The sequence below is a fragment of the Somniosus microcephalus genome, chromosome 12 (genome assembly GCF_052327205.1).
Source record: "Somniosus microcephalus isolate GS21.2 chromosome 12, FLI_Smic_1.0, whole genome shotgun sequence".
Classification (NCBI taxonomy): domain Eukaryota; kingdom Metazoa; phylum Chordata; class Chondrichthyes; order Squaliformes; family Somniosidae; genus Somniosus; species Somniosus microcephalus.
Genome location: NC_140998.1, coordinates 63,708,920 through 63,730,715, shown reverse-complemented (window position 1 = coordinate 63,730,715; position 21,796 = coordinate 63,708,920). Strand labels below are relative to the sequence as shown.

Here is a 21,796-nt window from a genome sequence, read left to right as displayed (position 1 = left end):
CAGTACTGCCCCTCCGACAGTTTGGCGCTCTCTCAATACAGCCCATCGGACAGTGCAGCACTCCCTCAGTACAGCCTCTCCGACAGTGCGGCGCTGCCTCAGCACTGCCCCTCCGACAGTGCAGTGCGTCCTCAGCACTGCCCCACTGCCAGAGTGGCCCTCCCTCAGTACTGACCCTCCGACAGTGCGGCACTCCCTCATTACTGATGCTCCGATAGTGCGGGGCTCCCTCAGTACTGCCCCTCTGACAGTGCGGTGCTCCCTCAGTATTGAACCTCTGACAGTGAGGCACTCACTCAGTACTGCCCCTCCCACAGTGCAGCACTCCCTCAGTACTGCCCCTCTGACGCTGCAGTGCTCCCTCCGTACTGCCCCTCCGACAGTGCGGTGCTCCCTCCGTACCGCCCCTCCGAGAGTGCGGCGCTCCCTCCGTACTGCCCCTCCGACAGTACAGCGCTCCGTCAGTACTGGCCCTCTGACAGTGCAGCGCTCCCTCAGTACTGCCCCTCCGACAGTGCAGGCCTCCCCCAGTACAACCCCTCCGACAGTGCAGCACTCCCTCAGCACTGCCCCTCCGACAGTGCAGCGCTCTCTCAGTACTGCCTCTCCGACAGTGCGGCGCTTTCTCAGTACTGCCTGTCCGACAGTGCGGCGCTCCCTCAGTGCTGCCCCTCCGATAGTGCGGCACTGTCTCAGTGCTGCCCCTCCGACAGTGCGGGGCTCCCTCAATACTGACACTCTGACAGTGTGCGCTCCCTCCGTACTGCCCCTCCGACAGTGCGGCGCTCCCTTAGTACTGCCCCTCCAACAGTACGGCGTTCCTCAGTACTGCCACTCCGACAATGCGGCGCTCCATCAGTACTGATCCTCCGACAGTGCAGCACTCCCTCAGTACTGCCCCTCCGACAGTGCGGCACTCCTTCAGTACTGACCCTCCGACAGTGCGGCGATCACTCAGTACTGCCCCTCCGCCAGTGCAGCGCTCCCTCAGTACTGACCCTCCGACAGTGCGGTGCTCCTTCAATAATGCGCCTCCGACAGTGCGGCGCTCCCTCAATACTGCCCCTCTGACATTGCGGCACTCCATCAGTACTGTCCTTCTGACAGTGCAGTGCTCCTTCAATACTGCCCCTCCGACAGTACGGCGCTCCCCAAGTACTGCCCCTCCGACAGAACGGCGCTCCCTCTGTACTGTCCCTCCGACATTCCGGCGCTCCCTCAGTACTGCCCCTCTGACATTAGGGCGCTCCCTCTATACAGCCCATCCGACAGTGCAGCACTCCCTCAATATTGCCCCTCTGACAGTGCAGCAATCCCTCAGTACTGCCCCACCGACAGTGCAGCGCTCCCTCAGTACTGACCCTCCAACAGTGCAGCGCTCCCTCAGTACTGACACTCCGACAGTGCGGCACTCCATCAGTACTGCCCCTCCGACAGTGCGGTGCTCCCTCAGTACTGACACTGTGACAGTGCGCTCTCCCTCCGTACTGCATCTCCCACAGTGCAGCACTCCCTCAGTACTGCCCCTACGGCAGTGCAGCACTCTCTCAGTACTGCCCCTCCGACAGTGCGGCGCTCCCTCAGTACTGCCCCTCCGACAGTGCAGCACTCCCTCAGTACTGCCCCTCCGACAGTGCAGCGCTCCCTCAGTACTGACCCTCCGACAGAGCGGCCCTCCCTCAGTACTGACCATCCGACAGTGCAGTGCTCCCTCAGTACTGCCCCACCGACAGTGCGGCGCTCCTTCCGTACTGCCCTTCCGACAGTGCTACGCTCCCTCAGTACGGCCAATCCGACACTGCGGCGCTCCCTCAGTACTGACCATCCGACAGTGCAGCATTCCCTCAGTACTGAACATCTGACAGTGCAGTGCTCCCTCAGTACTGACCCTCTGACAGTGCAGTGCGCCCTCAGTACTGCCCCTCCGACAGTGCGGCGCTTGCTCAGTACTGACGCTGCAACAGTGCGGTGCTCCCTCATTACTGACACTCCATCAGTGAGGCGCTCCCTCAATACAGCCCATCCGACAGTGCGGCACTCACTGAGCGCTGCCCCTCCGACAGAGCAGTGCTCCCTCAGTACTGCCCCTCCAACAGTGCGGCGCTCCGTCAGTACTGAAGCTTCGACAGTGCGGCGCTCCCTCTGTACTGTCCCTCCAACATTCCGGCGCTCCCTCAGTACTGCCCCTCTGACATTAGGGCACTCCCTCTATACAGCCCATCCGACAGTGCAGCACTCCCTCAATATTGCCCCTCTGACAGTGCGGCAATCCCTCAGTACTGACACTCCGACAGTGCAGCACTCCATCAGTACTGCCGCTCCGACAGTGTGGTGCTCCCTCAGTACTGACACTGTGACAGTGCACACTCCCTCCGTACTGCATCTCCCACAGTGCAGCACTCCCTCAGTACTGCCTCTCCGACAGTGCAGCACTCTCTCAGTACAGACCCTCCGACAGTGCGACGCTCCCTTAGTACTGCCCCTCCGACAGTGCGGCATTCCTCAGTACTGCCACTCCAACAATGCGGCGCTCCATCAGTACTGATCCTCCGACAGTGCAGCACTCCCTCAGTACTGACACTCTGATAGTGCAGCAATCCCTCAGTATTGCCCCTCCGACAGTGCAGCGCTCCCTTATTACTGCCCCTTCGACAGTGCGGTGCTCCCTCAGCACTGCCCCTCCGACGGTGCAGCGCTCACTCAGTATTGCCCTTCCGACAGTACGGCGCTCCCTCAGCACTGCCCATTTGACAGTGCGGCGCTCACTCAGTACTGCCCCTCTGACAGTGCAGTGCTCCCTCAGTACTGCCCCCCGACAGTGCGGCACTCCCTGTGTAATGCCCCTCCGACTGTCCAGGGCTCCCTCAGTACTGCCCCTCCAACAGTGCAGCGCTCCCTCAGTACTGCCCCTCTGACATTAGGGCGCTCCCTCTATAAAGCCCATCCGACAGTGCAGCACTCCCTCAATATTGCCCCTCCGACAGTGCAGCAATCCCTCAGTACTGCCCCACCGACAGTGCAGCGCTCCCTCAGTACTGACCCTCCAACAGTGCAGCGCTCCCTCAGTACTGACACTCCGACAGTGCGGCGCTCCATCAGTACTGCCTCTCCGACAGTGCGGTGCTCCCTCAGTACTGACACAGTGACAGTGCGCACTCCCTCTGTACTGCATCTCCCACAGTGCAGCACTCCCTCAGTACTGCCCCTCCGACAGTGCAGCACTCTCTCAGTACTGCCCCTCCGACAGTGCGGCGCTCCATCAGTACTGCCCCTCCGACAGTGCGGTGCTCCCTCAGTACTGGCACTGTGACAGTGCGCTCTCCCTCCGTACTGCATCTCCCACAGTGCAGCACTCCCTCAATACTGCCCCTCCGACAGTGCAGCACTCCCTCAGTACTGCCCCTCCGACAGTGCAGCGCTCCCTCAGTACTGACCCTCCGACAGTGCAGCTCTCCCTCAGTACTGACCCTCCGACAGAGCGGCCCTCCCTCAGTACTGACCATCCGACAGTGCAGTGCTCCCTCAGTACTGCCTCTCCGACAGTGCGGCGCTCCTTCCGTACTGCCCTTCCGACAGTGCTACGCTCCCTCAGTACGGCCAATCCGACACTGCGGCGCTCCCTCAGTACTGACCATTCGACAGTGCAGCATTCCCTCAGTACCGACCATCTGACAGTGCAGTGCTCCCTCAGTACTGACCCTCTGACAGTGCAGTGCGCCCTCAGTACTGCCCCTCCGACAGTGCGGCGCTTGCTCAGTACTGACGCTGCAACAGTGCGGTGCTCCCTCATTACTGACACTCCTTCAGTGGGGCGCTCCCTCAATACAGCCCATCCGACAGTGCGGCACTCACTGAGCACTGCCCCTCCGACAGAGCAGTGCTCCCTCAGTACTGCCCCTCCGACAGTGCGGCGCTCCGTCAGTACTGAAGCTTCGACAGTGCGGCGCTCCCTCTGTACTGTCCCTCCGACATTCCGGCGCTCCCTCAGTACTGCCCCTCTGACATTAGGGCGCTCCCTCTATACAGCCCATCCGACAGTGCAGCACTCCCTCAATATTGCCCCTCTGACAGTGCAGCAATCCCTCAGTACTGACACTCCGACAGTGCAGCGCACCATCAGTACTGCCGCTCCGACAGTGCGGTGCTCCCTCAGTACTGACACTGTGACAGTGCACACTCCCTCCGTACTGCATCTCCCACAGTGCAGCACTCCCTCAGTACTGCCCCTCCGACAGTGCAGCACTCTCTCAGTACTGCCCCTCTGACAGTGCAGCGCTCCCTTAGTACTGCCCCTCCGACAGTGCGGCGTTCCTCAGTACTGCCACTCCAACAATGCGGCGCTCCATCAGTACTGATCCTCCGACAGTGCAGCACTCCCTCAGTACTGACACTCTGATAGTGCAGCAATCCCTCACTCCTGCCCCTCCGACAGTGCAGCGCTCCCTTATTACTGCCCCTTCGACAGTGTGGTGCTCCCTCAGCACTGCCCCTCCAACGGTGCAGCGATCCCTCAGTATTGCCCTTCCGACAGTACGGCAATCCCTCAGCACTGCCCATTTGACAGTGCGGCGCTCCCTCAGTACTGCCCCTCTGACAGTGCAGTGCTCCCTCAGTACTGCCCCCCGACAGTGCGGCATTCCTTGTGTAATGCCACACCGGCTGTCCAGGGCTCCCTCAGTACTGCCCCTCCAACAGTGCAGCGCTCCCTCAGTACTGCCCCTCCAAAAGTGCTGCGCTCCCTCAGTAATGACCCTCTGACAGTGCGGCATTCCCTCAGCACTGCCCCTGTGACAGCGCAGTGCTCCCTCAGTACTGCCCCTCCGCCCGTGCAGCGCTCCCTCAGTACTGACCCTCCGACAGTGCGGTGCTCCATCAATAATGCGCCTCCGACAGTGCGGCGCTCCCTCAATACTTCCCCTCTGACATTGCGGCACTCCATCAGTACTGTCCTTCTGACAGTGCAGTGCTCCCTCAATACTGCCCCTCCAACAGTACGGCGCTCCCTCAGTACTGCCCCTCCGACAGAACGGCGCTCCCTCTGTACTGTCCCTCCGACATTCCGGCGCTCCCTCAGTACTGCCCCTCTGACGTTAGGGCGCTCCCTCTATACAGCCCATCCGACAGTGCAGCACTCCCTCAATATTGCCCCTCTGACAGTGCAGCAATCCCTCAGTACTGCCCCACCGACAGTGCAGCGCTCCCTCAGTACTGACCCTCCAACAGTGCAGCGCTCCCTCAGTACTGACACTCCGACAGTGCGGCGCTCCATCAGTACTGCCCCTCCGACAGTGCGGTGCTCCCTCAGTACTGACACTGTGACAGTGCGCTCTCCCTCCGTACTGCATCTCCCACAGTGCAGCACTCCCTCAGTACTGCCCCTCCGACAGTGCAGCACTCTCTCAGTACTGCCCCTCCGACAGTGCGGCGCTCCCTCAGTACTGCCCCTCCGACAGTGCAGCACTCCCTCAGTACTGCCCCTCCGACAGTGCAGCGCTCCCTCAGTACTGACCCTCCGACAGTGCAGCGCTCCCTCAGTACTGACCCTCCGACAGAGCGGCCCTCCCTCAGTACTGACCATCCGACAGTGCAGTGCTCCCTCAGTACTGCCTCTCCGACACTGCAGTGCTCCCTCAGTACTGCCCCACCGAAAGTGCAGCGCTCCTTCCGTACTGCCCTTCCGACAGTGCTACGCTCCCTCAGTACGGGCAATCCGACAGTGCAGCATTCCCTCAGTACTGACCATCTGACAGTGCAGTGCTCCCTCAGTACTGACCCTCTGACAGTGCAGTGCGCCCTCAGTACTGCCCCTCCGACAGTGCGGCGCTTGCTCAGTACTGACGCTGCAACAGTGCGGTGCTCCCTCATTACTGACGCTCCTTCAGTGGGGCGCTCCCTCAATACAGCCCATTCGACAGTGCGGCACTCACTGAGCGCTGCCCCTCCGACAGAGCAGTGCTCCCTCAGTACTGCCCCTCCGACAGTGCGGCGCTCCGTCAGTACTGAAGCTTCGACAGTGCGGCGCTCCCTCTGTACTGTCCCTCCGACATTCCGGCGCTCCCTCAGTACTGCCCCTCTGACATTAGGGCGCTCCCTCTATACAGCCCATCCGACAGTGCAGCACTCCCTCAATATTGCCCCTCTGACAGTGCAGCAATCCATCAGTACTGACGCTGCAACAGTGCGGTGCTCCCTCATTACTGACACTCCTTCAGTGGGGCGCTCCCTCAATACAGCCCATTCGACAGTGCGGCACTCACTGAGCGCTGCCCCTCCGACAGAGCAGTGCTCACTCAGTACTGCCCCTCCGACAGTGCGGCGCTCCGTCAGTACTGAAGCTTCGACAGTGCGGCGCTCCCTCTGTACTGTCCCTCCGACATTCCGGCGCTCCCTCAGTACTGCCCCTCTGACATTAGGGCGCTCCCTCTATACAGCCCATCCGACAGTGCAGCACTCCCTCAATATTGCCCCTCTGACAGTGCAGCAATCCATCAGTACTGCCGCTCCGACAGTGCGGTGCTCCCTCAGTACTGACACTGTGACAGTGCACACTCCCTCCGTACTGCATCTCCCACAGTGCAGCACTCCCTCAGTACTGCCCCTCCGACAGTGCAGCACTATCTCAGTACTGCCCCTCCGACAGTGCGGCGCTCCCTTAGTACTGCCCCTCCGACAGTGCGGCGTTCCGCAGTACTGCCACTCCAACAATGCGGCGCTCCATCAGTACTGATCCTCCGACAGTGCAGCACTCCCTCAGTACTGACACTCTGATAGTGCAGCAATCCCTCAGTACTGCCCCTCCGACAGTGCAGCGCTCCCTTATTACTGCCCCTTCGACAGTGCGGTGCTCCCTCAGCACTGCCCCTCCGACGGTGCAGCGCTCCCTCAGTATTGCCCTTCCGACAGTACGGCGCTTCCTCAGCACTGCCCATTTGACAGTGCGGCGCTCCCTCAGTACTGCCCCTCTGACAGTGCAGTGCTCCCTCAGTACTGCCCCCCGACAGTGCGGCACTCCCTGTGTAATGCCCCTCCGACTGTCCAGGGCTCCCTCAGTACTGCCCCTCCAACAGTGCAGCGCTCCCTCAGTACTGCCCCTCCAAAAGTGCTTCCCTCAGTAATGACCCTCTGACAGTGCGGCATTCCCTCAGCACTGCCCCTGTGACAGCGCAGTGCTCCCTCAGTACTGCCCCTCCGAAAGTGCAGTGCTCCCTCAGCACTGCCCCTCTGACAGGGCAGTGCTCCCTCAGTACTGCCCCTCCAATAGTACTGCGCTCCCTCAGTACTGCCCCTCCAACAGTTTGGCGCTTGTTCAGTACTGACCCTCCGACAGTGCAGCGCTCCCTCAGTATTGCCCCTCCGACAGTGCGGTGCTCCCTCAGCACTGCCCCTCCGACGGTGCAGCGCTCACTCAGTATTGCCCTTCCGACAGTACGGCGCTCCCTCAGCACTGCCCATTTGACAGTGCGGCGCTCACTCAGTACTGCCCCTCTGACAGTGCAGTGCTCCCTCAGTACTGCCCCCCGACAGTGCGGCACTCCCTGTGTAATGCCCCTCCGACTGTCCAGGGCTCCCTCAGTACTGCCCCTCCAACAGTGCAGCGCTCCCTCAGTACTGCCCCTCTGACATTAGGGCGCTCCCTCTATAAAGCCCATCCGACAGTGCAGCACTCCCTCAATATTGCCCCTCCGACAGTGCAGCAATCCCTCAGTACTGCCCCACCGACAGTGCAGCGCTCCCTCAGTACTGACCCTCCAACAGTGCAGCGCTCCCTCAGTACTGACACTCCGACAGTGCGGCGCTCCATCAGTACTGCCTCTCCGACAGTGCGGTGCTCCCTCAGTACTGACACAGTGACAGTGCGCACTCCCTCTGTACTGCATCTCCCACAGTGCAGCACTCCCTCAGTACTGCCCCTCCGACAGTGCAGCACTCTCTCAGTACTGCCCCTCCGACAGTGCGGCGCTCCATCAGTACTGCCCCTCCGACAGTGCGGTGCTCCCTCAGTACTGGCACTGTGACAGTGCGCTCTCCCTCCGTACTGCATCTCCCACAGTGCAGCACTCCCTCAATACTGCCCCTCCGACAGTGCAGCACTCCCTCAGTACTGCCCCTCCGACAGTGCAGCGCTCCCTCAGTACTGACCCTCCGACAGTGCAGCTCTCCCTCAGTACTGACCCTCCGACAGAGCGGCCCTCCCTCAGTACTGACCATCCGACAGTGCAGTGCTCCCTCAGTACTGCCTCTCCGACAGTGCGGCGCTCCTTCCGTACTGCCCTTCCGACAGTGCTACGCTCCCTCAGTACGGCCAATCCGACACTGCGGCGCTCCCTCAGTACTGACCATTCGACAGTGCAGCATTCCCTCAGTACCGACCATCTGACAGTGCAGTGCTCCCTCAGTACTGACCCTCTGACAGTGCAGTGCGCCCTCAGTACTGCCCCTCCGACAGTGCGGCGCTTGCTCAGTACTGACGCTGCAACAGTGCGGTGCTCCCTCATTACTGACACTCCTTCAGTGGGGCGCTCCCTCAATACAGCCCATCCGACAGTGCGGCACTCACTGAGCGCTGCCCCTCCGACAGAGCAGTGCTCCCTCAGTACTGCCCCTCCGACAGTGCGGCGCTCCGTCAGTACTGAAGCTTCGACAGTGCGGCGCTCCCTCTGTACTGTCCCTCCGACATTCCGGCGCTCCCTCAGTACTGCCCCTCTGACATTAGGGCGCTCCCTCTATACAGCCCATCCGACAGTGCAGCACTCCCTCAATATTGCCCCTCTGACAGTGCAGCAATCCCTCAGTACTGACACTCCGACAGTGCAGCGCACCATCAGTACTGCCGCTCCGACAGTGCGGTGCTCCCTCAGTACTGACACTGTGACAGTGCACACTCCCTCCGTACTGCATCTCCCACAGTGCAGCACTCCCTCAGTACTGCCCCTCCGACAGTGCAGCACTCTCTCAGTACTGCCCCTCTGACAGTGCAGCGCTCCCTTAGTACTGCCCCTCCGACAGTGCGGCGTTCCTCAGTACTGCCACTCCAACAATGCGGCGCTCCATCAGTACTGATCCTCCGACAGTGCAGCACTCCCTCAGTACTGACACTCTGATAGTGCAGCAATCCCTCACTCCTGCCCCTCCGACAGTGCAGCGCTCCCTTATTACTGCCCCTTCGACAGTGTGGTGCTCCCTCAGCACTGCCCCTCCAACGGTGCAGCGATCCCTCAGTATTGCCCTTCCGACAGTACGGCAATCCCTCAGCACTGCCCATTTGACAGTGCGGCGCTCCCTCAGTACTGCCCCTCTGACAGTGCAGTGCTCCCTCAGTACTGCCCCCCGACAGTGCGGCATTCCTTGTGTAATGCCACACCGGCTGTCCAGGGCTCCCTCAGTACTGCCCCTCCAACAGTGCAGCGCTCCCTCAGTACTGCCCCTCCAAAAGTGCTGCGCTCCCTCAGTAATGACCCTCTGACAGTGCGGCATTCCCTCAGCACTGCCCCTGTGACAGCGCAGTGCTCCCTCAGTACTGCCCCTCCGCCCGTGCAGCGCTCCCTCAGTACTGACCCTCCGACAGTGCGGTGCTCCATCAATAATGCGCCTCCGACAGTGCGGCGCTCCCTCAATACTTCCCCTCTGACATTGCGGCACTCCATCAGTACTGTCCTTCTGACAGTGCAGTGCTCCCTCAATACTGCCCCTCCAACAGTACGGCGCTCCCTCAGTACTGCCCCTCCGACAGAACGGCGCTCCCTCTGTACTGTCCCTCCGACATTCCGGCGCTCCCTCAGTACTGCCCCTCTGACGTTAGGGCGCTCCCTCTATACAGCCCATCCGACAGTGCAGCACTCCCTCAATATTGCCCCTCTGACAGTGCAGCAATCCCTCAGTACTGCCCCACCGACAGTGCAGCGCTCCCTCAGTACTGACCCTCCAACAGTGCAGCGCTCCCTCAGTACTGACACTCCGACAGTGCGGCGCTCCATCAGTACTGCCCCTCCGACAGTGCGGTGCTCCCTCAGTACTGACACTGTGACAGTGCGCTCTCCCTCCGTACTGCATCTCCCACAGTGCAGCACTCCCTCAGTACTGCCCCTCCGACAGTGCAGCACTCTCTCAGTACTGCCCCTCCGACAGTGCGGCGCTCCCTCAGTACTGCCCCTCCGACAGTGCAGCACTCCCTCAGTACTGCCCCTCCGACAGTGCAGCGCTCCCTCAGTACTGACCCTCCGACAGTGCAGCGCTCCCTCAGTACTGACCCTCCGACAGAGCGGCCCTCCCTCAGTACTGACCATCCGACAGTGCAGTGCTCCCTCAGTACTGCCTCTCCGACACTGCAGTGCTCCCTCAGTACTGCCCCACCGAAAGTGCAGCGCTCCTTCCGTACTGCCCTTCCGACAGTGCTACGCTCCCTCAGTACGGGCAATCCGACAGTGCAGCATTCCCTCAGTACTGACCATCTGACAGTGCAGTGCTCCCTCAGTACTGACCCTCTGACAGTGCAGTGCGCCCTCAGTACTGCCCCTCCGACAGTGCGGCGCTTGCTCAGTACTGACGCTGCAACAGTGCGGTGCTCCCTCATTACTGACACTCCTTCAGTGGGGCGCTCCCTCAATACAGCCCATTCGACAGTGCGGCACTCACTGAGCGCTGCCCCTCCGACAGAGCAGTGCTCCCTCAGTACTGCCCCTCCGACAGTGCGGCGCTCCGTCAGTACTGAAGCTTCGACAGTGCGGCGCTCCCTCTGTACTGTCCCTCCGACATTCCGGCGCTCCCTCAGTACTGCCCCTCTGACATTAGGGCGCTCCCTCTATACAGCCCATCCGACAGTGCAGCACTCCCTCAATATTGCCCCTCTGACAGTGCAGCAATCCATCAGTACTGACGCTGCAACAGTGCGGTGCTCCCTCATTACTGACACTCCTTCAGTGGGGCGCTCCCTCAATACAGCCCATTCGACAGTGCGGCACTCACTGAGCGCTGCCCCTCCGACAGAGCAGTGCTCCCTCAGTACTGCCCCTCCGACAGTGCGGCGCTCCGTCAGTACTGAAGCTTCGACAGTGCGGCGCTCCCTCTGTACTGTCCCTCCGACATTCCGGCGCTCCCTCAGTACTGCCCCTCTGACATTAGGGCGCTCCCTCTATACAGCCCATCCGACAGTGCAGCACTCCCTCAATATTGCCCCTCTGACAGTGCAGCAATCCATCAGTACTGCCGCTCCGACAGTGCGGTGCTCCCTCAGTACTGACACTGTGACAGTGCACACTCCCTCCGTACTGCATCTCCCACAGTGCAGCACTCCCTCAGTACTGCCCCTCCGACAGTGCAGCACTATCTCAGTACTGCCCCTCCGACAGTGCGGCGCTCCCTTAGTACTGCCCCTCCGACAGTGCGGCGTTCCGCAGTACTGCCACTCCAACAATGCGGCGCTCCATCAGTACTGATCCTCCGACAGTGCAGCACTCCCTCAGTACTGACACTCTGATAGTGCAGCAATCCCTCAGTACTGCCCCTCCGACAGTGCAGCGCTCCCTTATTACTGCCCCTTCGACAGTGCGGTGCTCCCTCAGCACTGCCCCTCCGACGGTGCAGCGCTCCCTCAGTATTGCCCTTCCGACAGTACGGCGCTTCCTCAGCACTGCCCATTTGACAGTGCGGCGCTCCCTCAGTACTGCCCCTCTGACAGTGCAGTGCTCCCTCAGTACTGCCCCCCGACAGTGCGGCACTCCCTGTGTAATGCCCCTCCGACTGTCCAGGGCTCCCTCAGTACTGCCCCTCCAACAGTGCAGCGCTCCCTCAGTACTGCCCCTCCAAAAGTGCTTCCCTCAGTAATGACCCTCTGACAGTGCGGCATTCCCTCAGCACTGCCCCTGTGACAGCGCAGTGCTCCCTCAGTACTGCCCCTCCGAAAGTGCAGTGCTCCCTCAGCACTGCCCCTCTGACAGGGCAGTGCTCCCTCAGTACTGCCCCTCCAATAGTACTGCGCTCCCTCAGTACTGCCCCTCCAACAGTTTGGCGCTTGTTCAGTACTGACCCTCCGACAGTGCAGCGCTCCCTCAGTATTGCCCCTCCGACAGTGCGGCGCTCCCTCAGTATTGCCCCTCCGACAGTGAGGCGCTCCCTCAGTACTGCCCCTCCGACAGTGCGGCGCTCCCTCAGTTCTGCCCCTCCGAAAGTGCGGCGATCCCTCAGTACTGCCCCTCCGACAGTGCAGCACTGAGACTCCGACAGTGCGGCGTTCGCTCAGTACTGACCCTCCGACAGTGCAGCATTCTCTCTGTACTGACCCTCAGTGCATTAATCCCTCAGTACTGCCCCTCCGACAGTGCAGCGCTCCTCAGTACTGCCCCTCCGACAGTGCGGCGCTCCCTCGGTACTGCCCCTTCAACCGTGCGGTGCTCCCTCAATATTGCCCCTCCGACAGTGCGGCGTTCCCTCAATACTGCCCCTCTGACAGTGCGGCGCACCCTCAGTACTGCCCCTCCGACAGTGCGGCACTCGCTCAGCACTGCGGCTCCAACAGTGCCGCGCTCCCTCAGTATTGCCTCTCCGACACTGCAGTGCGTCCTCAGTACTGCCCCTCCGACAGTGCGGCGCTCCTTCCGTACTGCCCTTCTGACAGTGCTACGCTCGCTCAGTACTGACAATCCAACAGTGCGGCGCTCCCTCAGTACTGACCATCCGACAGTGCAGCATTCCCTCAGTACTGACCCTCTGATAGTGCAACGATCTATCAGTACTGCCCCTCCGACAGTGCGGCGCTCGCTCAGTACTGCCCCTCCGACAGTTTGGCGCTCCCTCAATACAGCCCATCGGACAGTGCAGCACTCCCTCAGTACAGCCTCTCCGACATTGCAGCGCTCCCTCAGCACTGCCCCTTCGACAGTGCAGTGCGTCCTCAGTACTGCCCCACTGCCAGAGTGGCCCTCCCTCAGTACTGACACTCCGACAGTGCGGCACTCCCTCATGACTGACGCTCCGATTGTGCGGCGCTCTCTCAGTACTGCCCCTCTGACAGTGCGGTGCTCCCTCAGTACAGAACCTCTGACAGTGCGGCACTCACTGAGTACTGCCCCTCCCACAGTGCAGCACTCCCTCAGTACTGACCCTCTGACGCTGCAGTGCTCCCTCCGTACTGCCCCTCCGACAGTGCGGCGCTCCCTCCGTACCACCCCTCCGACAGTGCGGCACTCCCTCCGTACTGCCCCTCCGACAGTGCAGCGCTCCGTCAGTACAGGCCCTCTGACAGTGCAGCGCTCTGTCAATACTGGCCCTCTGACAGTGCAGCGCTCCCTCAGTACTGCCCCTCCGACAGTGCAGGCCTCCCCCAGTACAACCCCTCCAACAGTGCAGCACTACCTCAGCGCTGCCCCTCCGACAGTGCAGCGCTCTCTCAGTACTGCCTCTCCGACAGTGCGGCGCTCTCTCAGTACTGCCTCTCCGACAGTGCGGCGCTTTCTCAGTACTGCCTCTCCGACAGTGCGGCGCTCCGTCAGTGCTGCCCCTCCGACAGTGCGGCACTGCCTCAGTGCTGCCCCTCCGACAGTGCGGGGCTCCCTCAGTACTGACACTGACAGTGTGCACTCCCTCCGTACTGCCCCTCCGACAGTGCAGCGCTCCCTTAGTACTGCCCCTCCGACAGTGCGGCGTTCCTCAGTACTGCCACTCCGACAATGCGGCGCTCCATCAGTACTGATCCTCCGACAGTGCAGCACTCCCTCAGTACTGACCCTCTGATAGTGCATCAATCCCTCAGTACTGCCCCTCTGACAGTGCAGCGCTCCCTTATTACTGCGCCTTCAACAGTGCGGTGCTCCCTCAGCACTGCCCCTCCGACAGCGCAGTGCTCCCTCAGTACTGCCCCTCCGACGGTGCAGCGCTCCCTCAGTATTGCCCTTCCGACAGTACGGCGCTCCCTCAGCACTGACCATATGACAGTGCGGCGCTCCCTCAGTACTGCCCCTCTGAAAGTGCAGTGCTCCCTCAGTACTGCCCCTCCGAAAGTGCAGCGCTCCCTCAGTACTGCCCCTCCAACAGTGTGGCACTCGCTCAATACTGACCCTCCGACAGTGCAGCGCTCCCTCAGTATTGCCCCTCCGACAGTGCGGCGCTCCCTCAGTATTGCCCCTCCGACAGTCCGGCGCTCCCTCAGTACTGCCCCTCCGACAGTGCGGCGCTCCCTCAGTACTGACCCTTGGACAGTGCGGCGATCACTCAGTACTGCCCCTCCGACAGTGCAGCGCTCCCTCAGTAATGCCCATCCAACAGTGCAGCACTGACACTCCGACAGTGCGGCATTCCCTCAGTACTGACCCTCCGACAGTACAGCATTCTCTCTGTACTGACCCTCAGTGCAGTAATCCCTCAGTACTGCCCCTCCAACAGTGCAGCGCTCCTCAGTACTGCCCCTGCGACAGTGCAGCGCTCCCTTGGTACTGCCCCTTCGACAGTGCGGTGCTCCCTCAAGATTGCCCCTCCGACAGTGCGGCGTTCCCTCAATACTGCCCCTCTGACAGTGCGGCACTCCCTCTGTACTGCCCCTCTAACAGTGCGGCGCTCCCTCAGTACTGCCCCTCCGACAGTGTGGCGCTCCCTCAATACAGCCCATCCAACAGTGCAGCACTCCCTCAGTACAGTCTCTCCGACAGTGCGGCGCTCCCTCAGCACTGCCCCTCCGACAGTGTAGTGCGTCCTTAGCACTGCCCCACCGCCAGAGTGGCCCTCCCTCAGTACTGACCCTCCGACAGTGCGGCACTCCCTCATTACTGACACTCCGACAGTGCGGTGCTCCCTCAGTACTGCCCCTCCGACAGTGAGGCGCTCCCTCAATACTGCCCCTCCGACAGTGCGACGCTCCCTCAGTCCTGCCCCCGACAGTGCAGGCCTCCCAAAGTACAACCCCTCCGACAGTGCAGCACTCCCTCAGTACTGCCCCTCGAACAGTGCAGCGCTCCCTCAATAGTGCCCCTCCGACAGTGCCTTGCTCCCTCAGTACTGCACCTCGGACAGTGCAGTGCTCCCTCGTTACTGCCCCTCCGGCAGTGCGGCGCTCCCTCAGTACTACCCCTCCGACAGTGCGGCGCTCCCTCAATACTGCGCCTCCGACAGTGCGGCGCTCCCTCAATACTGCCCCTCTGACATTGCGGCACTCCCTCAGTACTGTCTTTCTGACAGTGCAGTGCTCCCTCAATACTGCCCCCCCGACAGTACGGCGCTCCCTCAGTACTGCCCCTCCGACAGTGCAGCACTCCCTCAGTACTGCCCCTCCGACAGTGCAGCGCTCCCTCAGTATTGCCCCTCCGACAGTGCGGCGCTCCCTCAGTACTGCCACTCCGACAGTGCGGCGCTTCCTCAGTACTGCCCATCTGACAGTGCAGCGATCCCTCAGTATTGCCACTGCGACAGTGCAGCACTCCCTCAGTACTGCCCCTCCGACAGTGCAGCTCTCCCTCAGTATTGCCCCTCCGACAGTGCGGCGCTCCCTCAGTACTGCCACTCCGACAGTGCGACGCTCCCTCAGTACTGCCCCTCCGACAGTGTGGCGCTCCCTCAGTACTGACCATCCGACAGTTTGGCATTCCCTCAGTATTGACCCGCTGATAGTGCAGCGATCCATTAGTGCTATCCCTCCGACAGTGCAGCGCTCCGTCAGTACTGACCCTCTGACAGTGCAGCGCTCCCTCATTACTGCCCCTCCGACAGTGCAGGCCTCCCCCAGTACAACCCCTCCGACAGTGCAGCACTCCCTCAGTACTTCCCCTCCAAGAGTGCAGCACTCCCTCAATACTACCCCTCCCACAGTGTGGCACTTGCTCAGTACTGACCCCCCGACAGTGCGGTGCTCCCTCAATACTGCCCCTCCAACAGTGTGCCACTCGCTCAATAGTGACCCTCCGATAGTGCGGCGCTCCCTCAGTACTGCCCCCGACAGTGCAGGCCTCCCACAGTACAACCCCTCCGACAGTGCAGCACTCCCTCAGTACTGCCCCTCGAACAGTGCAGTGCTCCCTCAATACAGCCCATCCGACAGTACGGCGCTCCCTCAGTACTGCCCCTCCGACAGTGCAGCACTCCCTCAGTACTGCCCCTCCGACAGTGCAGCGCTCCCTCAGTACTGACCCTCCAACAGTGCAGCGCTCCCTCAGTACTAAGCCTCCGACAGTGCACCGCTCCTTCAGTACTGCCCCTCCGACAGTGCGGCGCTCCCTTAGTACTGACCATCCGACAGTTTGGCATTCCCTCAGTATTGACCCTCTGATAGTGCAGCGATCCATCAGTACTGTCCTTCGACAGTGCAGCGCTCCGTCAGGACTGACCCTCCGACAGTGCAGCGCTCCCTCAGTACTGCCCCTCTGACAGTGCGGCTCTCCCTCAATACAGCCCATCCGACTGTGCGGCACTCCCTCAGTGCTGCCCCTCCGACAGTGCGGTGCTCCCTCAGTACTGCCCCTCCGACAGTGCGGCGCTCCCTCAGTACTGTCCCCCCGACAGTGCAGGCCTCCCCCAGTACAACCCCTCCGACAGTGCAGCACTCCCTCTCTACTTCCCCTCCAACAGTGCAGCACTCCCTCAATACTACCCCTCCCACAGTGTGGCACTCGCTCAGTACTAACCCTCCGACAGTGCGGTGCTCACTCAATACTGCCCCTCCGACAGTGCGGCACTCCCTCACTATTGCCCCTCCGACAGTGCGGCGCTCCCTCAATACTGCCCCTCCGACAGTGCGGCGCTCCCTCAGTACTGACCCTCTGACAGTGCGGCAATCACTCAGTACTGCCCCTCCGACAGTGCAGCGCTCCCTCAGTAATGCCCATCCGACAGTGCAGCACTGACACTCCGACAGTGCAGCATTCCCTCAGTACTGACCCTCCGACAGTGAAGCATTCTCTCTGTACTGACCCTCAGTGCAGTAATCCCTCAGTACTGCCCCGCCAACAGTGCAGCGCTCCTCAATACTGCCCCTCTGACAGTGCGGCGCTCCCTCGGTACTGCCCCTTCGACAGTGCGGTGCTCCCTCAATATTGCCCCTCCGACAGTGCGGCGTTCCCTCAATACTGCCCCTCTGACAGTGCGACGTTCCCTCGGTACTGCCCCTTCGACAGTGCGGTGCTCCCTCAATACTGCCCCTCCAACAGTGTGCCACTCGCTCAATAGTGACCCTCCGATAGTGCGGCGCTCCCTCAGTACTGACCCTCCGACAGTGCGGCGATCACTCAGTACTGCCCCTCCGACAGTGCAGCGCTCCCTCAGTAATGCCCATCCGACAGTGCAGCACTGACACTCCGACAGTGCGGCATTCCCTCAGTACTGACCCTCCGACAGTACAGCATTCTCTCTGTACTGACCCTCAGTGCAGTAATCCCTCAATACTGCCCCTCCAACAGTGCAGCGCTCCTCAGTACTGCCCCTGCGACAGTGCGGCACTCCCTCGGTACTGCCCCTTCGACAGTGCGGTGCTCCCTCAATATTGCCCCTCCGACAGTGAGGCGTTCCCTCAATACTGCCCCTCTGACAGTGCGGCGTTCCCTCAATACTGCCCCTCTGACAGTGCGGCACACCCTCGGTACTGCCCCTCCAACAGTGCGGCACTCCCTCAGCACTGCGCCTCCGACAGTGCAGCGCTCCCTCAGTACTGCCTCTCTGACACTGCAGTGCGTCCTCAGTACTGCCCCTCCGACAGTGCGGTGCTCCTTCCGTACTGCCCTTCCGACAGTGCTACGCTCTCTCAGTACTGACAATCCAACAGTGCGGCGCTCCCTCAGTACTGACCATCCAGCAGTGCAGCATTCCCTCAGTACTGACCCTCTGATAGTGCAGCGATCCATCAGTACTGTCCCTCCGACAGTGCGGCGCTCGCTCAGTACTGATGCTGCAACAGTGCAGTGCTCCCTCATTACCGACACTCCAACAGTGCGGCGCTCCCTCAGTACTGCCCCTCCGACAGTGTGGCGCTCCCTCAATACAGCCCATCCAACAGTGCAGCACTCCCTCAGTACAGCCTCTCCGACACTGTGGCGCTCCCTCAGCACTGCCCCTCCGACAGTGTAGTGCGTCCTTAGCACTGCCCCACCGCCAGAGTGGCCATCCCTCAGTACTGACCCTCCGACAGTGTGGCACTCCCTCATTACTGACACTCCGACAGTGCGGTGCTCCCTCAGTACTGCCCCTCCGACAGTGAGGCGTTCCCACAATACTGCCCATCCGACAGTGCGACGCTCCCTCAGTACTGCCCCCGACAGTGCAGGCCTCCCACAGTACAACCCCTCCGACAGTGCAGCACTCCCTCAGTACTGCCCCTCGAACAGTGCAGTGCTCCCTCAATACAGCCCATCCGACAGTACGGCGCTCCCTCAGTACTGCCCCTCCGACAGTGCAGCACTCCCTCAGTACTGCCCCTCCGACAGTGCAGCGCTCCCTCAGTACTGACCCTCCAACAGTGCAGCGCTCCCTCAGTACTAAGCCTCCGACAGTGCACCGCTCCTTCAGTACTGCCCCTCCGACAGTGCGGCGCTCCCTTAGTACTGACCATCCGACAGTTTGGCATTCCCTCAGTATTGACCCTCTGATAGTGCAGCGATCCATCAGTACTGTCCTTCGACAGTGCAGCGCTCCATCAGGACTGACCCTCCGACAGTGCAGCGCTCCCTCAGTACTGCCCCTCTGACAGTGCGGCTCTCCCTCAATACAGCCCATCCGACTGTGCGGCACTCCCTCAGTGCTGCCCCTCCGACAGTGCGGTGCTCCCTCAGTACTGCCCCTCCGACAGTGCGGCGCTCCCTCAGTACTGTCCCCCCGACAGTGCAGGCCTCCCCCAGTACAACCCCTCCGACAGTGCAGCACTCCCTCTCTACTTCCCCTCCAACAGTGCAGCACTCCCTCAATACTACCCCTCCCACAGTGTGGCACTCGCTCAGTACTAACCCTCCGACAGTGCGGTGCTCACTCAATACTGCCCCTCCGACAGTGCGGCACTCCCTCACTATTGCCCCTCCGACAGTGCGGCGCTCCCTCAATACTGCCCCTCCGACAGTGCGGCGCTCCCTCAGTACTGACCCTCTGACAGTGCGGCAATCACTCAGTACTGCCCCTCCGACAGTGCAGCGCTCCCTCAGTAATGCCCATCCGACAGTGCAGCACTGACACTCCGACAGTGCAGCATTCCCTCAGTACTGACCCTCCGACAGTGAAGCATTCTCTCTGTACTGACCCTCAGTGCAGTAATCCCTCAGTACTGCCCCGCCAACAGTGCAGCGCTCCTCAATACTGCCCCTCTGACAGTGCGGCGCTCCCTCGGTACTGCCCCTTCGACAGTGCGGTGCTCCCTCAATATTGCCCCTCCGACAGTGCGGCGTTCCCTCAATACTGCCCCTCTGACAGTGCGACGTTCCCTCGGTACTGCCCCTTCGACAGTGCGGTGCTCCCTCAATATTGCCCCTCCAACAGTGCAGCGCTCCCTCAGTACTAAGCCTCCGACAGTGCACCGCTCCTTCAGTACTGCCCCTCCGACAGTGCGGCGCTCCCTTAGTACTGACCATCCGACAGTTTGGCATTCCCTCAGTATTGACCCTCTGATAGTGCAGCGATCCATCAGTACTGTCCTTCGACAGTGCAGCGCTCCGTCAGGACTGACCCTCCGACAGTGCAGCGCTCCCTCAGTACTGCCCCTCCGACAGTGCGGCTCTCCCTCAATACAGCCCATCCGACTGTGCGGCACTCCCTCAGTGCTGCCCCTCCGACAGTGCGGTGCTCCCTCAGTACTGCCCCTCCGACAGTGCGGCGCTCCCTCAGTACTGTCCCCCCGACAGTGCAGGCCTCCCCCAGTACAACCCCTCCGACAGTGCAGCACTCCCTCTCTACTTCCCCTCCAACAGTGCAGCACTCCCTCAATACTACCCCTCCCACAGTGTGGCACTCGCTCAGTACTAACCCTCCGACAGTGCGGTGCTCACTCAATACTGCCCCTCCGACAGTGCGGCACTCCCTCACTATTGCCCCTCCGACAGTGCGGCGCTCCCTCAATACTGCCCCTCCGACAGTGCGGCGCTCCCTCAGTACTGACCCTCTGACAGTGCGGCAATCACTCAGTACTGCCCCTCCGACAGTGCAGCGCTCCCTCAGTAATGCCCATCCGACAGTGCAGCACTGACACTCCGACAGTGCAGCATTCCCTCAGTACTGACCCTCCGACAGTGAAGCATTCTCTCTGTACTGACCCTCAGTGCAGTAATCCCTCAGTACTGCCCCGCCAACAGTGCAGCGCTCCTCAATACTGCCCCTCTGACAGTGCGGCGCTCCCTCGGTACTGCCCCTTCGACAGTGCGGTGCTCCCTCAATATTGCCCCTCCGACAGTGCGGCGTTCCCTCAATACTGCCCCTCTGACAGTGCGACGTTCCCTCAATACTGCCCCTCTGACAGTGCGGCACACCCTCAGTACTGCCCCTTCAACAGTGCGGCACTCCTTCAGCACTGCGCCTCCGACAGTGCAGCGCTCCCTCAGTACTGCCTCTCCGACACTGCAGTGCGTCCTCAGTACTGCCCCTCCGACAGTGCGGTGCTCCTTCCGTACTGCTCTTCTGACAGTGCTATGCTCTCTCAGTACTGACCATCCAACAGTGCGGCGCTCCCTCAGTACTGACCCTCTGACAGTGCAGCGCTCCCTCAGTACTGCCCCTCCGACAGTGCGGCGCTTGCTCAGTACTGACGCTGCAACTGTGTGGAGCTCCCTCATTACTGATACTCCGACAGTGGGGCGCTCCCTCAATACAGCCCATCCGACAGTGCGGCACTCACTGAGAGCTGCCCCTCCGACAGAGCAGTGCTCCCTCAGTACTGCCCCTCCGACAGTGCGGCGCTCTGTCAGTACTGAACCTTCGACGGTGCGGCGCTCCCTCAGTACTGCCCCTCTGACATTAGGGCACTCCCTCTATACAGACCATCCGACAGTGCAGCACTCCCTCAATATTGCCCCTCTGACAGTGCAGCAATCCCTCAGTACTGCCCCTCCGACAGTGCAGCGCTCCCTCAGTACTGACACTCCAACAGTGCGGCGCTCCATCAGTACTGCCCCTCCGACAGTGCGGTGATCCCTCAGTACTGACACTGTGACAGTACGCACTCCCTCCGTACTTCATCTCCCACAGTGCAGCACTCCCTCAGTACTGCCCCTCCGCCAGTGCAGCACTATCTCAGTACTGCCCCTCCGACAGTGCGGCGCTCCCTTAGTACTGCCCCTCCGACAGTGCGGCGTTCCTCAGTACTGCCACTCCGACAATGCGGCGCTCCATCAGTACTGATCCTCCGACAGTGCAGCACTCCCTCAGTACTGACACTCTGATAGTGCAGCAATCCCTCAGTACCGCCCTTCTGACAGAGCAGCGCTCCCTTATTACTGCCCCTTCGACAGTGCGGTGCTCCTTCAGCACTGCCCATTTGACAGTGCGGCGCTCCCTCAGTACTGCCCCTCTGACAGTGCAGTGCTCCCTCAGTAATGCCCGCCGACAGAGCGGCACTCCCTCTGTAATGCCCCTCCGACAGTCCGGGCCTCCCTCAGTGCTGCCCCTCCGACAATGCGACGCTCCCTCAGTACTGCCCCTCCAACAGTGCAGCGCTCCCTCAGTACTGCCCCTCCAAAAGTTCGGCGCTCCCTAAGTACTGACCCTCTGACAGTGCGGCATTCCCTCAGCACTGCCCCTCCGACAGTGCGGCGCTCCCTCAGTATTGCCCCTCCGACAGTGAGGCGCTCCCTCAGTACTGACCCTCCAACAGTGCGGCGCTCCCTCAGTACTGCCCCTCCGACAGTGCAGCGCT

The 21,796-nt window shown here is 61.4% G+C and overlaps 1 pseudogene; it reads left to right on the top strand.

Moving 5' to 3' along the window:
- Positions 1-21,796, top strand: part of LOC147109235 (uncharacterized) — a 110,301-nt pseudogene that overhangs the window by 16,720 nt on the left and 71,785 nt on the right.